General features: G+C 44.6%; 1 protein-coding gene and 2 pseudogenes across 1 annotated transcript in view; 1 reads left to right on the plus strand and 2 right to left on the minus strand.

The window, feature by feature from the left end:
* The window catches only part of LOC126100704 (rabphilin-3A), a 1,079,132-nt gene that overhangs the window by 224,557 nt on the left and 837,934 nt on the right, over nucleotides 1-16,641 (plus strand). The window lies entirely within an intron of this gene.
* LOC126102264 (5S ribosomal RNA) lies at nucleotides 974-1,091 on the minus strand (annotated as a pseudogene).
* LOC126102244 (5S ribosomal RNA) lies at nucleotides 7,806-7,923 on the minus strand (annotated as a pseudogene).

Consider the following 16,641-nt stretch of genomic DNA (forward strand, 5'->3'; position numbering starts at 1 on the left):
TTTGAGAAGTGAGAGGTGTGTAGTGAACATGGCAGGACGTCACGAGGTAACCGACATTGAACGTTTGATGAGAATCGGTGCACTACGCACGGGCCTTAGCGTATCGGAGATTACGCAATAATACAGGTTTCCGAGGTCAGCAGCAACTGGGACGCATCTTCAACATCGCAGAGATAATGTTTCAAGACGAACACAAGTGTTTGAAGAACGGACGTCACGTCGCCTCCGCAGAGCCATACGAGGCGATCGACGGTATGATGTGAGCTGAGTCGACACCTGTATGAATGTGGGGCACCAGGAACGCGTTTTTACCAAGGCTGCACACAGAGTTGGTTCGAGGACATTAATCTATTCAAGCGACGCCTTACCATTTGCATCCTCCCCCCTCTTCTCCCATTTCCTTCTTACACTTTCACCCGGTGGTTAGCACACTTCACTAGCATTCCCGGAGGACGACGGTTCGAACCCGCCTCCGGCCATCTTGATTTAGGTTTTCCATGATTTCCCTAAATCGCTTAAGGCAAATGCAAGGATGGTTCCTTCGGAAAGGAACGGCCGCTTTCCTTCTGCATCCATCCATAATCCGAGCTTGAGCTCCGTCTCTAATGACCTCGTTGTCAACGGGACGTTAAACGCTAATCTCCTTCTCTCCTTCTACTGCCTCCACTTTCACCCGTGTCGCTTTTCGCTGTTAATCGTGACGCTCACTGTATACAACTAGTGCCCCTCTCAGCTAGCGGCGCTGGCGGCCGTTGCTAATTGTGATGAAGCGCTCCGACTTCAGGACACAAGTGGCCCATCGGGACCATCCGACCGCTGTGTCTTCCTCAGCTGAGGGTGCAGATACGAGGGGCGTGTGGTCAGCACACCGCACTCCTGGTCGTTATGATGGTTTTCTTTGACCAGGGAGCCACTACTATTCGGTAGAGTAGCTCCTCAATTGGCATCACGAGGCTGAGTGCACCCAGAAAAATGGCAACAGTGCATGGCGGCCCGGACGGTCACCCATCCAAGAGCCGGCCACGCCCTACAGCGCTTAACTTCGGTGATCTGACGGGAACCGGTGTATCCACTGCGGCAAGGCCGTTGCCCACTAATTTTGATGCGATCTGCAATAAAAATCTTATAGTTGTGGCGTCTCTGGCTTCCGTCTCACAAGGGGTTTGCGCCTACTCGTCATCACCGATTTCGTCTAAATTAATGGCATATGCAGGACTTGGCCATAAATCCAAGTGACAGGAGTTCCAGATGGCCAAGCGTTTATAGAAATTAGTACGTTTGGTGCTGGTCGTGTCTAGCGTGAACCATTTGTGTTAGTCTAGTTTCAAAAAAATGGTTCAAATGGCTCTGAGCACTATGGGACTTAACTTCTCTGGTCATCAGTCCCCTAGAACTTAGAACTACTTAAACCTAACTAACCTAAGGACATCACACTCATCCATGCTCGAGGCAGGATTCGAACCTGCGACCGTAGCGGTCGCGCGGTTACAGACTGTAGCGCCTAGAACCGCTCGGCCACACCGGCCGGCTAGTCTAGTTTCCAGATACCGGTTGCCGCAGTGGAAAGATTACAGGACGGTAATCCGAAGATTGAGAGGTCGAGTCCTTACTTAGACTTTTTTTTATATTTTCAGTTTTTACATTATTTACACTGCAAATAAACGGAAGTGCTCAGTACACTGCGTTTCTTAATATTGCCGTAAAACACTTGAAAAGCATGCAAGGGAAAATTTGTGACATAAAATAAATTTCTCAGAAGGGATCGTACTTACAGCGCCTACGAATACTCTGCAATAAACTTTCCGGGAAGGGACTGTAATTAAAACACACAGAACTATTCCATTAGTTTTATTTAGACCTTCGAGCAGCGTTACGCGTAGTGTGCGATGAGAGAGAACATTGGGTGAATGTAAACCAAGTTTGTCTTTCTATAGAAACTTGGAAATGCACCGTTTATTGCTTGTGCTAGATGCCAAGAAAATTGCCGCCTCCTCTGTTTTATGATGATAGTAATCCCAGCTTGTGTAAATCATCAACTCTAGAATAATGAAAGGATCAGTTTTATACATGAACGTGTCGTGTACTTCTTACAACCATTTCCTGGAAATTTATTTTCAGACTCCTTGTGGATGCCGTAATTTAATCCATTCTTGTACATTTATTTTCAGCCGCAGATTTTCCTTTGACTTTTCCTTTCATGCATTTTATGAAAATCTTAGTAAACACAATATACTGAGCATTTTTCAGTTTATTTGCAGTGTAAATAAGGGATGAAAGTGGAAATATAAAGATTTCTGCTTAGAAACTGGATACCACGACTCTCGGATTACCGTTTCGTACTCTTTTCGCTGCACCAACTGTGGCCTGGAAACCACGTTAACATGAAGGGCTGGTGCCTCGCCCCACCCGTCACAGAAATGCTATTTCGTCTAAACGCGTGGCCATCGGGAGCTCTAACTTTTGTGACTTTCATTTCTGGCCGAGCCTTGTATATACCATTAATTTAGACGGTGATGACGAGCAGGCACGATCCCATTGTCAACTTGTCGCCCCAAGCGGAGACAATTGCACCACACAGGCTTCTGTGACCTATGACCGAACATCTCATCCAATCCGAGAGAAAAGTAAGTTGGTGATAGTAACATATGACAAGCTGTACAGTGCCTGTCATAATCAGTAGTGCAATCTGACAAGGTGAAACTAGATGGTAACAGAAGCAAAAGCTTTGCAGTGAATACGAGATGTTTGAGCTGTTTCAGAAATAAATGTGAACGTGTGGTTACGAGCCACCACTGACTTTTGTATGAGATACTGCTAAATGGAATGAACAGTAGAATGAGTACAGAATACGGACTGAGAGCAAATCGAAGAAAGGCGAAAGTAATGAGAAGCAGGAGAAATGAGAACACCGAGTAACTTAAAACTAGCATTGATGGTCATGAAGTAGTTGAAGTTAAGGAATTTTGCTACCAATGCAGCAGAATAACCAATGATGGACAGAGCAAGGAAGACTTCAAAACCAGACTAGCAATGGCAAGAAGGCCATTGAGCCGTGCTGCAACCCGCGTTGGTGCCGTTTGTAGCCCTCTGTTGCAAGGCAGACGGTATCCTTCAGTTGGCATGGTTACTGTCGTTTGTCTTCTTCTCGTGTTGACTGGCGTCACTCGGTTTCGCAAGGGTTGCCTGTTCGCTAGTGGCAGCAGCGGCGGTTATCGATATGTAGTAACTGTTGCCCTATATTTGGGGCGACGTCGTTGTTTTTCCGGGTTGTATGAGTGTGAGAGTTGGGTTGGGGACTGAGAAGGAGCCAGGTCCGCGCAGTGCCAGAACACGCTGGCACGCATGGACTGCCAGGTCTGTGGTCACGAGCGTGCACGACCTCGTCGTTAACCTGATCCTGCAGGCCTTAAGACGAGTGTATCCAAGTAGAGAAACCTCTACCACTGTGATATCTCGCGATTCTCCAGTGACTAAGGTTCGTGTTGCTGCTCGCAGCGTCGCCGAGGCGAAGAGCAGCGAGTGGAGTGCTTTCTACTCTGGTGGCAATGGTTCCTTCTCGTTCCGGGCGCTCTAAATACAGTATTCTGGGGACGTAGTGCAGACCGCCGGTTCCGGCTTTGGCGTATTGTACCATCGTTGCATTTGGTTTATCGGACGTCAGGTAGCTTCAGCAAGATTATCATTAGTCATTCGTTAGACTGCCACTAGTCTGAGTTACCATCTTGTGAAGTGAATGCAACTCTTGGCTGCCTATCTCATCGCTCGCGAAAGTGTTTGTTGCCGGACCTTCTCAGAGGTCGATTCTTGGAGCACCGTCTGTGGCCCCTTGTGTTACCACGATTACCATCATCTTATTTCACCCGTTTGGTAATCAGTTGCTTGTTTTTTTTAATTAATCTTTGCTACTGTATTTGCTGTTTTACAGCAGGTTTCTAAATTTGTGGCCGGCCGGAGTGGCCGAGCGGTTAAAGGCGCTACAGTCTGGAACCGCACGACCGCTACGGTCGCAGGTTCGAATCCAGCCTCGGGCATGGATGTGTGTGCTGTCCTTAGGTTAGTTAGGTTTAAGTAGTTCTAAGTTCTAGGGGACTTACGACCACAGCAGTTGAGTCCCATAGTGCTCAGAGCCATTTGAACCATTTTTTTTTTCTAAATTTGGTATATTATTGCCGTTCCTGGAGTGTAAGGCGTTCAGCAGTGATTGTGGTCATTTGTCTTAAAATTCTAATTTGTATTTACGCATTAAGCCTTTAAAATCTTATTTACTGCCATTCCTGGCGTCTGATGCCTTCTGCTGTGTTTGTGGCGACTTGCCTTTACTATTTCTATACCTGTAATTTGTAAGTTGCAGCGAGTTTTAAACAGTTCTTAATTTATTGTAATCCCTGGCGTGTAAGACCTTCTGCCCAGATCACAGAGGCTTGTTTTTCAAAACAGTTTCTGTTGTATCTGTATTTAATGGTGATTTGCTAAATTGTAGGTCACTGAAAACACTATTACTTGCACAGTTGTTTATTCTTTCATTAATAACGTGTGGTATTTTGTTTGCTGTTGAGTCTGGAATTACTAGTTTAAAATAAATTATGTGTAACTGGAAAAGGTAACCAATAGTAACGGATTACGGCCCCGTCCACAATCGTAACCGAATCCTGCCTTCGCTTGACTATCAGGTCGCAGGAATTCCTGGCCAAGAGAAGTCTACTAATATCAAATGTCGGCCTTAATCCGAGGAAGAAATTTCTGAGAATGTACGTCTGGAGTACAGCATTGTATGGTAGTGAAACATGGATTGTGGGAAAACTGGAACATAAGAGAATCGAAGCATTTGAGATCTGGTTCTACAGACGGATGTGCAAAATTAAGTGGACTGATAAGGTAAGGAATGAGGATGTTCTGTGCAGAATCGAAGAGGAAAGGAATACGTGGAAAACACTGATAAGGAGGAGGTACAGGATGACAGGTCATCTGATAAGACATCGAGGACTGACTTCCATGGTTCTAGAGGAAGCTGTAGAGATAACTATATAGGCAGACAGAGATTGGAATACATTCAGCAAATAATTGAGGACGTAGGTTGCAAGTGCCACTGAGATGAAACGGTTAGAGTAGGATAGAAATTAGTGGCGGGCCGTGTCACACCGGACAGAAGACTGATGACTCAAAAATATAAAAAAAATTATGCTAGCACAAGTGTATCTGAAATATAAACTTTTCGGTTAATGTCGGATATAATTGGGCCCAGATTTCACCCGTGGTCTATACAAGGTATCCCAGGAGGATCGGTCAGTATTCGCGGATATTACAGGAACCAGGAACGATCATTTGAAGTAAAAAACTTCGTATGGACACATGCCCCATTCCGAATGGTTCCCGAGAAAAATCACATGTAAAGTACGTTCTGTATTATTCGATTCACTGTCACTTATACTCGTAAACACATGTGCAACAGTTAATAAACATTACAACATGCTATTTAAAAGAAGTAATTGAAAAATACGTATTTCCAACACATTCACCTCTAATATTATCGAAAACCTTACACCACTGCGCTGCACAGCCCACAATAAATTTCAACACATTTATGCACTATTCGGAGAACATGTTGAGTTGCTTGTCAGAGTGCCTCCGCACATTCCATATTGACGACAGCAGAGTCCACGATACGACCAAGTACTTCATCTTGCTTATCCACCATTCGTTCGTACACCTCAGACATCATCTAACCCCAGAAACAAAAATCTAGTGGTGCAATGTCACACGATCTTGATGGCCAAGTTAACGACGAATCCAGCGATTAGGGTAAGTGCGTTTGAGGTGTTCCCTCGCACGTCTAGTAAAATGTGGAGGTGCTCCGTCATGCAGGATGCACATTGCAGTCCTGGTGACCGAAAGAATGTCCTCTAGACGTCCAACAAAAGAATTTTCCAAGAAAAGGCAAATAATTCTGTCCCGTGATTCTTTCTTCTAGAATGACTGGATCTATAAATATGCTATCGATTATGGCACATCAAACATTGATAGGGAAAAACGTGGAAATTAGTTCCCACTGTAGGGTGTGGATTTTCCTGCGACCATCGATGATTATTATACTGTATGTGAAATGGGTACAAGTTATGAGCGTGTAATGTTCGCCATACACGTTGGACATTGGTAAGTGCAGAAAGGCGTCGTGTGCTGATAGTGGGACTATGCTGCACCAGGTGAACTATGTGTTGTTGTACCTTCTTAGGCTGTTGAACGCCATGTTCAGAAGAAAAGTACAAACTTGGAAGGATACCTGTTTCGCGCGATGTGCTGAAAACTCTGGTAAACACTCTACGACCAGGAATTCGCTGTACAGGAAAGCGCGAGCAGTATTATCTGGCAGCAGCAGGAGCACAACCATCGCAGAAACAGTAAACATACACCGTACCTTCATATTCGTCTTTAGTGAGGATGTGAGTCATGTTAGCCAGCGCGTGTACAGAGAGTTAACCGATGCTTCGCTCTGATAATCTCTTAATGTCTCGCACTGCTGCACTCACAACACACCACGGACAACTACGCGTCCAACGGGCTAAATGGCAGAAAGACGCCCCGAGAAAAGAGACTGAAAGCAGTGACGGAGGTTGCACTAGAATTAAACTTGAAAGAGATCGGGTGGGTAAGATACGAGGACGTGCTGAAAAGTAATGCCTAAATTTTATTCTATTCTCAGTAACAGTTGAGGTATTACATGTGTAAGTAGGCTGTTTATGTTTTCTTTATGTAAGTAGGCTGTTTATGTTTTCTCTATGTAAGTAGGCTGTTTATGTTTTCTCTATGTAAGTAGGCTGTTTATGTTTTCTCTATGTAAGTAGGCTGTTTATGTTTTCTCTATGTAAGTAGGCTGTTTATGTTTTCTCTATGTAAGTAGGCTGTTTATGTTTTCTCTATGTAAGTAGGCTGTTTATGTTTTCTCTATGTAAGTAGGCTGTTTATGTTTTCTCTGTGTAAGTAGGCTATTTATGTTTTCTCTATGTAAGTAGGCTGTTTATGTTTTCTCTATGTAAGTAGGCTGTTTATGTTTTCTTATTGGCAACGTTACGTAGCGCTCTGTATGAAAATCACTGGCTGTACTGTGTGCAGTCTGTGGCTAGTTTGCATTGTTGTCTGCCATTGTAGTGTTGGGCAGCGGCAGCTGGATGTGAACAGCGCGTAGCGTTGCGCAGTTGGTGAGCCGCCAGCAGTGGTGGATGTGGGGAGAGAGATGGCGGAGTTTTGTAATTTGTCATGAACTGCTATATATATTATGACTATTATGGTAAATACATTGTTTGTTCTCTATTAATATCTTTCATTTGCTAACTATCCCTATCAGTAGTTAGTGCCTTCCGTAGTTTGAATCTTTTATTTAAATGGCAGTAGTGGCGCTCGCTGTATTGCAGTAGTTCGAGTAATGAAGATTTTTGTGAGGTAAGTGATTTCTGAAAGGTATAGTTTAATGTTACTCAGGGCCATTCTTTTGCAGGGATCTTTGATAGTCAGATTGCGTTGCGCTAAAAACATTGTGTGTCAGTTTAAGCCCAGTCTTGTATAAATTGTTCTAAGGGGACGTTTCACATGTCATGCGTTTTATTCGGTAACAGCACTCCGTCTTCAGGCCACAAGTGGCCCATCGGGACCATCCGACCGCCGTGTAATCCTCAGTGGAGGATGCGGATAGGAGAGGCGTGTGGTCAGCACACCGCTCTCCCAGTCGTGATGACTTTATGTGACCGGAGCCGCTACTATTCGGTCGAGTAGCTCCGCAATTGGCATCACGAGGCTGAATCCACCCAGAAAAATGGCAGCAGCACATCGCGGCCCGGATGGTCACCCATCCAAGTGCCGGCCACGCCCGACAGCGCTTAACTTCGGTGATCTGACGGGAACCGGCGTATCCACTGCGGTAAGGCCGTTGCCGTTTTATTCGGTAGTCTCTCCCCCAGTTTGCTGAGCCAATACGCAACCCTCTGCCGCTAGAGAGATGGCGGTGTGAAACTTAACTATGTCGTGAGTGAGAAAGCGTGAAATCATAGAAGAATGAAAGCTGTACACGGTGATGACTATATCGACATCAGTAATGTGCAACGTTCGCTTGTTCAGGCACGTAAGGAAGGGAACGATGTGATAATCTCAACGTTTGTGACATAGCTTGGAGTGCTTCCAAAACTTAAAAACCACCTTTGAAGACTTCACTTTGATAGTGATCAATCGATACAAGCTTGTGGCTCCATCAACAAGGAGAAACATTCTGCAGTGATGGTATCAACAAACTGCTCTCCCGTTGGGAAATTTTCAAAATTTGTGGTAAGTTCCTATGGGACCAAACTAGGCTCACACTCTATTTAACCTAACTTAAACTAACTTACGCTACGGACAACACACACACCCAAGCCCGAGGGAGGACTCGAACCCCCGACGGGGGCAGCCACGCGAACCGTGATAAGGCGCCCAGACTAAGCGGCTACCCCGCCCGGTTCCCGTGGGAGAAAAGTGTTCGTCGCCAATTTGACTACGTTGTATATGTATACATGAAGAATATATATGAAGAATGTTAATAAATTTTGTTTTATTTAAGGGTTGCCACAAAAAAATAGAAGGCATTAATTCTCAGCACATCCCCATACATACGTGCATGCCACTAAGCTAAAAACAAATTTACATTAAATGCGTTCTATCTCAGAAACCATTTGGAATGGGGCATATATTCATGTTTAGTTTTTCTTCAAATGAGCGTTTCTGCCATGTTCCTGAATATTGACCATTCCTTCTGTGACACCCTTTATCGACAAAAAATACAATACTGCTTCGGATCCTATATATTTAGAGTACTTCTGTCGAAAGCCGCCATCAATATTAATAAGATCTGGCACCGACATTATTTCCGGACATTCCTTAACTATCGAATTCCTGAAGGATTTTGTCATGGCCACGTTGTTTGCGGCACTATAAAGGCCCGCAGTGGTATAAAGTTCAGTTGCGGCTGTCTTGCTGGGCTATGAAAGCCGAGTGTGGTGATCATGTCTCACGTGTCTTTCATATATTATGCGTGTAGTATGAGCAATGCAGGATTTCCACGTTGACAAAAGAACATTACCATAAAGGTTTGTAGGATACTATCAAATTTAAAATAAATGTAACTCACTTGTCGAGGTCCGGCCGCGGTGGCCGAGCGGTTCTCGGCGCTTCATTCCGGAACCGCGAGACTGCTACGGTCGCAGGTTCGAATCCTACCTTGGGCATGGATGTGTGTGATGTCCTTAGGTTAGTCTGATGACCTCAGATGTTAAGTTCCATAGTGATCAGTGCCATTTGAACCATTTGAACTTGTCGAGGAAAAACCTGTTCTTGAAAACCTTAAATCTTTTTCTTCATCTACATCTACACGAATACACTACAAATAACAATTAAGTGCCTGACCGTGGGTTCAATGAAACGCCTTCAAGATATTTCTTTACCGTTCCAGTCTCGAACAGCGCGCGGGTAAACGAATACTTAAATCTTTCCGTGCGAGCTCTGATTTCTCTTATTTTATTATGAAGATTATTTATCGCTATGCAGGTGGACACCAACTAAATATTTTCACACACTCAAGGGAAGGAGGGAAAGTAGGTGATTGAAATTTCATGAGAAGATCCAGCCGCAACGAAAAACTCCTTTGTTTTAATGATTGTCATCACAATTCGCGTATCATATCCGTGGCACTCTCTCCCCTATTTCGCGATAATACAAAACGAGCTGCCCTTCTTTGAACTCTTTCGATGTCCTCCGTCAATCCTGTCTGACGCGGATTCAACACCGCACAGAAACACTCCAGTGGAGGGCGGACGAGCCTAGTGTAAGCAGTCTGATTAGTAGCCGTATTGCATTTTCTAAGTATTCTGTGAATAAATCGCAGTCTTTGGTTTGCTTTCCCCACAACATTATCTATGTGAACGTTGCGGTTTACGTTATTCGTAACTTTAATCCCTAACAATTTAGTTGATTGTACAGTGATTACATTTGTCTGGTTAAGCGGATTCCTTTTGGTATTCACTTGGCTGACTTCACACTTTTCATTATTTAGCGTCAATTGCCCTTTTCGTACCATATACATACCTTGTCTACATCATTTTTCAGATGGTTTTGATAATCTTTTAACATTTCAAGAATGACAGTATCATCTGCAAATTGTCTAACAGGGCTACTCAAATTATCTACTAAATCGTTTATGTAGATCAAGAACAGCATAGGGCCTCTAACTTTTCCTTTAGGGAACGCCAGATATCGTTTCTGTTTTACTCAATGACCTTTGATAGGAACTCAAAAATCCAGTCACACACCTGAGACTATACTCCATAGCCACGCGATTTGATCTACGTCACTTGTGAGGAATGATGTCAATATCCTTCTAGAAAACTAACAATGGGGAATCAATTTGACATCCCCTGTCGATAGCACTCATTACTTTGTGGGAATGAAGAGCTAGTTGTATTTAAAAAGGACGATATATTCTGAATACATGTTGGCTATTCGTCAATAAATAATTTTCTTCGAGGTAATTCATGATGTTCGAACACATATCTTCCAAAATCCTGCTGCAAATCGACGTTTGTGATATGGGTCTGCCGGCCGCGGTGGTCTAGCGGTTATGGCGCTGCAGTCCGGAACCGCGGGACTGCTACGGTCGCAGGTTCGAATCCTGCCTCGGGCATGGATGTGTGTGATGTCCTTAGGTTAGTTAGGTTTAAGTAGTTCTAAGTTCTAGGGGACTTATGACCTAAGATGTTGAGTCCCGTAGTGCTCAGAGCCATTTGAACCATTTTTTTTTATATGGGTCTGTAATTCAGCGGATCACTATTTCCTTTCTTGGGTACTGGTATAGCTTACTCTACTTTCCAGTCTTTCGGCGAGTGACCGGTGGTATATGATTGCTACGTATGGAGACATTGTATCAACATATTTGTAAAGGAACCTGACTAGTGTACAGTCTGGGCCGGAGGCCTTGCCTTTATTAAGTCAATTAAGCTACTTTGCTACACCGAGGATATCTACTTCTAACTTACGCATATTGTCAGTAGTTTTTGGTTAGAATTTTGGAATATTTACATTGTCCTCTTTGGGGAAGGATTTCGGAAAAATGTGTTTAGTAACTCTGCTTTAATGGCACTCATCATTACCATCACCATTTGTATCGCGAGCAGTGAAAGTACTGATGTGTCTTGCCGCTGGTGTATTTTACATACGACCAGAACCGTTTTGGCTTTGCTGACAGACTTCGAAACAGAGTTCGTTGTGGAAGCAGCTCGCATAGAAATTCGCACTAAATTTCGAACTTCTGTAAAACTTGGACAGTGTTGAGAATTTTGCGCTCTTCTACATTTGCCATGCTTTTTTCGTTGCTTCTGTAAGTGTTCTGACCTGTTTTATGCATCATGTGGAGGTCAGTATCGTTTCTTATGAATTTAGTTATTATATATCTCTCAATTGCCGACGATACTGTTTCTCTGAATACAAACCATATCTAGTCTACAGGCACATAGACTGGAAGAAGTGGAGACACTTACGAAGGTGTCAAGCGAATTTTTATCTGTTTTTTCTTTTAAAGAGATATATTTGGCGTTTATTTTGGTGGGTTTGGATGTTACAGTAAGAAGTATCGCTACAATGAACTTGTGGTCACAGATCCCGTATCCGTCATGATGCTCCCCATCTGCTCAGATACATTTTTTGCTAAGAGGTCAAGTATGTTTTCGTACCCATTTACGTTTTACCAGTGCGCTCCTGAACAAAATTCCCAAAATAACTTTCTAAGAAAACATACAATACGATTTCTAACAACATTTTATGCCTTCCGTCGACTTTAAACATGTATTTTTGTCCAAATATTGATGTTAGATTGAAATCACCATCAACTAGATTTGTATGAGTGGGGTTCTTGTTTGAAATCAGACTCAGCAACTATCAACTGAGTCGGTGGTCGGTAAAACGACCCAGTTACTAATTTATTCTAGTTGTCAAGTACAACCTGTATCATACAAACTATCTGCTTCAATTTCAACACAAGGTAAACTATTTCTGATAGTAATACTGTAACACCAACTGTATTTAATCTATCCTTTCTGCACACCACCAGGTCCTTTCTAAAAATTTCAGCGGAACTTATTTCTGGCCTTAGCCGCTTTCCGTACCAATAACAATTTGAGCTTCAGTGTTTTGTGTTAGTACGTGGAGCTCTTGTTCTTTCCCAACACAGCTACGACAATTGACAACTATAATAACGATTGTTTCTAGGTCTGCCTTCGTCCTGTGTTTGCCCTACACCCTTGTAGACTGAAGCGCTATGTGTAGTTTCCCAAGTCCCTCTAACCTAAAAACCCGCCCAGTCCGTTCGCGTGTAGCCGCCTCCTCTGTGTAGTAGACCCCTGACATTAAGCAGAACCCGGAACCCCACCATTCTATGCCGCAAGTCGAGGAATCTGCAGTCTTCATGGCACCGAACCGTCTGAGCCTACGAGTCATCCCCTCCACTTGGTTCTGTACCGAAAGACCACAGTTCTGCCGATGATGCTACAGATGTTAATACCGACATGAGCCATCACCAGCAGTTTTCTGTACCCTGCCCTCTTCGAGGCCTCTGAAAACACCTGTTCCATATCTGGAATGACTCCTCCCAGTACGCACTCAAAGTGCCCACTGAAGTCTTTTCTTCCTTGGCAGCCATATCCCTAAGAGACCCTCTTAAGCGCCTAACTTTGCAGTCGTCAGCTATCAGTAATTCCAGCCTCTGTGAATGTTCAGGCCTTGTGGGCCGAGAGGCTTCCTTTCGAACTGGGCGATTGAATCCATCTGGCTCAGGATCTTTGTGACCCACAAATAGCGCCCAAATTCTGTTGGACTGTCGAACTGGGGAAGTCCTCCGATCAGCCCCTCGGGAAGCGTTTTGCTGTCTGCTACACGTTGGACCCACCTCCCACTTGACCACGGGTGACGGTCAACCTTAGTGCTGCATGTCTGACCTGCTGAACGTCCCATGGATCCCACGTCCGGCCGACCATTGCCGACAGCCCCAAGTTGGCGTGACTGAAACCAACACCACCTTGGGGTGCGAGCGAAGGGTCACCAGCTCAGCTCGCATCTGTTTTAAGAAGTTAATAAAACGCAGAAATGTCTGAAAATACGCAAACATGCACGAAATACAGGCGGTTAAACTAAAGAGCACATAGGAAATATAGAATAAGCCGTTTCTAATGAGAAGCTGCGTCAACTGCACTTCAGTGCGCTGCTGCTGTAACGAAGGCAGCCACTCAGCTGATGGATCTAACTGCTACAAGTGGCTCTTCAATCACAAAAGAAACGCCTTGCACTATGCAAACAGTGGCAGTATGCACTTCGCAGCAGATGAAACGTGGAACTATCCTTGATAAATACACAATAACGCACAGAGGAAATAGAATAAGCCGCTTCCAATGAGAAATTCTGGAAATGTGTGGTAAGTTCCTATGGGACCAAACTCTTGAGGTCATCGGTCCTTAGGCCTACACACTACTTAACCTAACTTAAACTAACTTACGCTAAGGACAAAACACACACACACACACATGCCTGAGGGAGATATCGAATCCCGGACGGGGGAGGGGGCGGGGGCGAGAACCATGACAAAACGCCTCAAACCTCGCGGCTACCCCGCACGGCTTCGAATGAGAAGCTGCATTAATCCACAGAAAGGAACGGCCACTCGACCACTTTCATGGCTGGTAACGTTTACTCCTCACCAAAACTATGGCAATCTGACGTGGAGACACCCATTTTGGTTCAACAGAGATCGTGCGTGCTCCAAATCCTTCACCAGGCTGTCCCTGTCAGGCACAACATGTCGCCAGTGCATCAGCGGTTGAAGGGCGTCCGTTGTCTGTGAAGCACTGTGGAAGCTAGACAGCTGTGAATACGGTGGTGAACCGAGAACTTACTTTCAAAACTTTTTCTTAAGACTTTACTTTATTTACTAGCGATTCATCAATAACATTAACACACTTAGTCACATTTAGTCACATTTAGTGGAAGTAGTTGCCAGGGAGTAACTGATGAAATCAAAATGAAATTGCTTTTAACAAATGGGAACTTTATTCCTAAAAGCCTTTTTGTTTAAGAAACAGATTTAAAATAATAAGCAGAAAACACCCTCTAAATATCAAGTTACAGTGTATTCAGAGGCAGAAACAAACCTCGTAGAAGGGATGGAAATGGTACAAAACACTAAAATTAAAAAACTTGCCATCGAAGGTCCAACTTGACTTTAACTTCCAAGAAAAGTCTTACGGTGGAAGGGCGGTAACTTTATATATTAAAATGACCATTTAAATAAAAGCCCATGAAATGCAATCTTACATAAGATTATACAAGGTTGGCCAAACATGCTCTACAATACACATACACCGCCTCTCAAGATGATAGGCAAGATAAAAACATATTTCAGGAATTAGGCCGTTACACTTCAAGCAATAAATTCGTTAACACACCGAATCCGACAAACATGACAGAGGCAGCTATTAACGTACGGCAGATTGATAGGGCGATTACCGAACAACCCGAACCGCAGGTTGCTGTAACCAGCCCCTACTCCACAAGGGAAAAACGGACCACCCAATTCATAAATAACCACCTTCCCGCGGGTGGGCAAACGCAGAAGAATGGCGGGACGACCCCAAAACAAAGTAGCTGGTGAACACACCAAGAAAACAAGTAGAATTTAACAAGTAAATGAAACATCACTAGTCACTTAACTTCTAATAAACTGCGATTTCTGGCGAAGATCTGGCGCAACACCCCCAATACGCTCTCCATAACCGTCCACTGCCAGCCGCTTCAATGGACGCAGGATGGCGCGCCGATTTCCCGTCTCACGGCGTCGCAGCTCGCACCGGCCAGACCGATGTCGTGGGTTGACTCCTGTTGCTCTCGTGTCGGCCGCGAAGCCACTACCCCTCGCTATACGGCGCGGCCCACTGGACCCACGTGGCGACCTCGCATGCGCCGACGCTCAAGGCGGACAAGTCATCTTGTGTCTCAGTGCGCGACCGACCAACCGATCGATCTAACCGCCAATGACCGTTGCCTGAGCAACTCGAGCAGACTGGCGGCCTAAAGCGCTGACTCAGATGCAGGAACTAAGCCCCCGACTGGGCGACCACTCGTTGAGTTCTCTCGCTGCGCCACAAATTCGGACGAAAGACAGACTAGCAATCTGGGGACGAGAGACTGACCCCGGACTGACTCCAGACTCACCAACTGGCGAGTTTTTTTTTTTTCTTTATTGTGATTTTAAACGCCTTATACAAAGGCGGGCTGTCAGCAGCACAATACGCCGCTCTTCAGCCTCGAGTTTGACAACAAGTAGTACATAAAGGTGGCACAGAGAAGACAGTCAAAAAGGTGGGCAAAAAATGTAGACACTAAAAATCGAAAAAACATGGAGCCGTTCACGCTGGACGAGAAACAGCACTAACACTAGGCGACACGGTGCACAGAACATGGATGATGGCGACGGCATGTGAACGGTGGTGGCGTGACGGCGAACAACACGACACACAAACGAAGGCACACACACGAAACACTGACGGCGACGATCTCCGGCGCGCGAATGTTCACTGAGCGTGTACGACTCAACCAACTGGCGAGCTCATAGCTCCCCTTAAATGCACGTCAACAGGCAACCTTTCCCCCTTCCCACCAGAGGGAGACACCAAAGCTGCGATTGCCACAGCGGCGCCACCGCCAGAAACGGAGGGCGACTGCTTCACACAACGCGCTGCGGCGCGCTCATCAAAACAGCAATTTTTACCACGGCTCTGGTGGCGGATTAATGACTCCGGGATGCGTCAACGACTTTTTATTGATGAAAACGTCTAGAAATTGTAGACAGCCACTTTCTTTCACCTCCACCGTAATCGGACTCATCATATTAACATGGTAGTATCAGACACAACATGTACCTGGTGCACCAGAGTTCGAAGGACGCCAATGGTTTGTGAGGGGTGATACTATCGAGACACCTTGGATACGAATCCGCATGTGTTGGCTTACGGTAAACGTAATGTCCTAAAAACCTACCCACATTCCGATAGACTAAGATGATTCGAATTGGTAACCACCATCTTCCGTTCCATCATCAATGTAATATTACTGTGTATTGAATTTACATGTTCTAAAAATCGTAACAGTACTTCCTCACAGTTTAGACACGCTACAAAGGTGTCATCTACTGACCGGCAGAATACATTTGGTTTACGTTCCGCAGGATAGAGTGGCCTCTCTTCAACGTCTTACGTAAATCGTTTTGCTACCAGAGGAGATGTTGGACTACAATGGCAACACTGTTCTGTATATTCAATGTTGAATAAAAAGTAATTTGAGAACAAAGCACGACGGAGCAATGCTGTTATACTAGAGTTAAATTTCGGTCCATGATAGTGATGAATGAGACAACATCAAAGCTTACTAATATGTCAGATCCACTGAGTCATAGAGACTTCAGCCTATTAATAAAGTCTGCAGCATTAGGTGATGCGGGGATTCACTGACAAAATGTCTCAGTAATGATACAAGACGTTTTGCTAAGTAATTAGTGCACCCATATTTCTCACGATTGATAGTAATGGT

The sequence above is a fragment of the Schistocerca cancellata genome, chromosome 9 (assembly GCF_023864275.1).
Source record: "Schistocerca cancellata isolate TAMUIC-IGC-003103 chromosome 9, iqSchCanc2.1, whole genome shotgun sequence".
Lineage (NCBI taxonomy): Eukaryota > Metazoa > Arthropoda > Insecta > Orthoptera > Acrididae > Schistocerca > Schistocerca cancellata.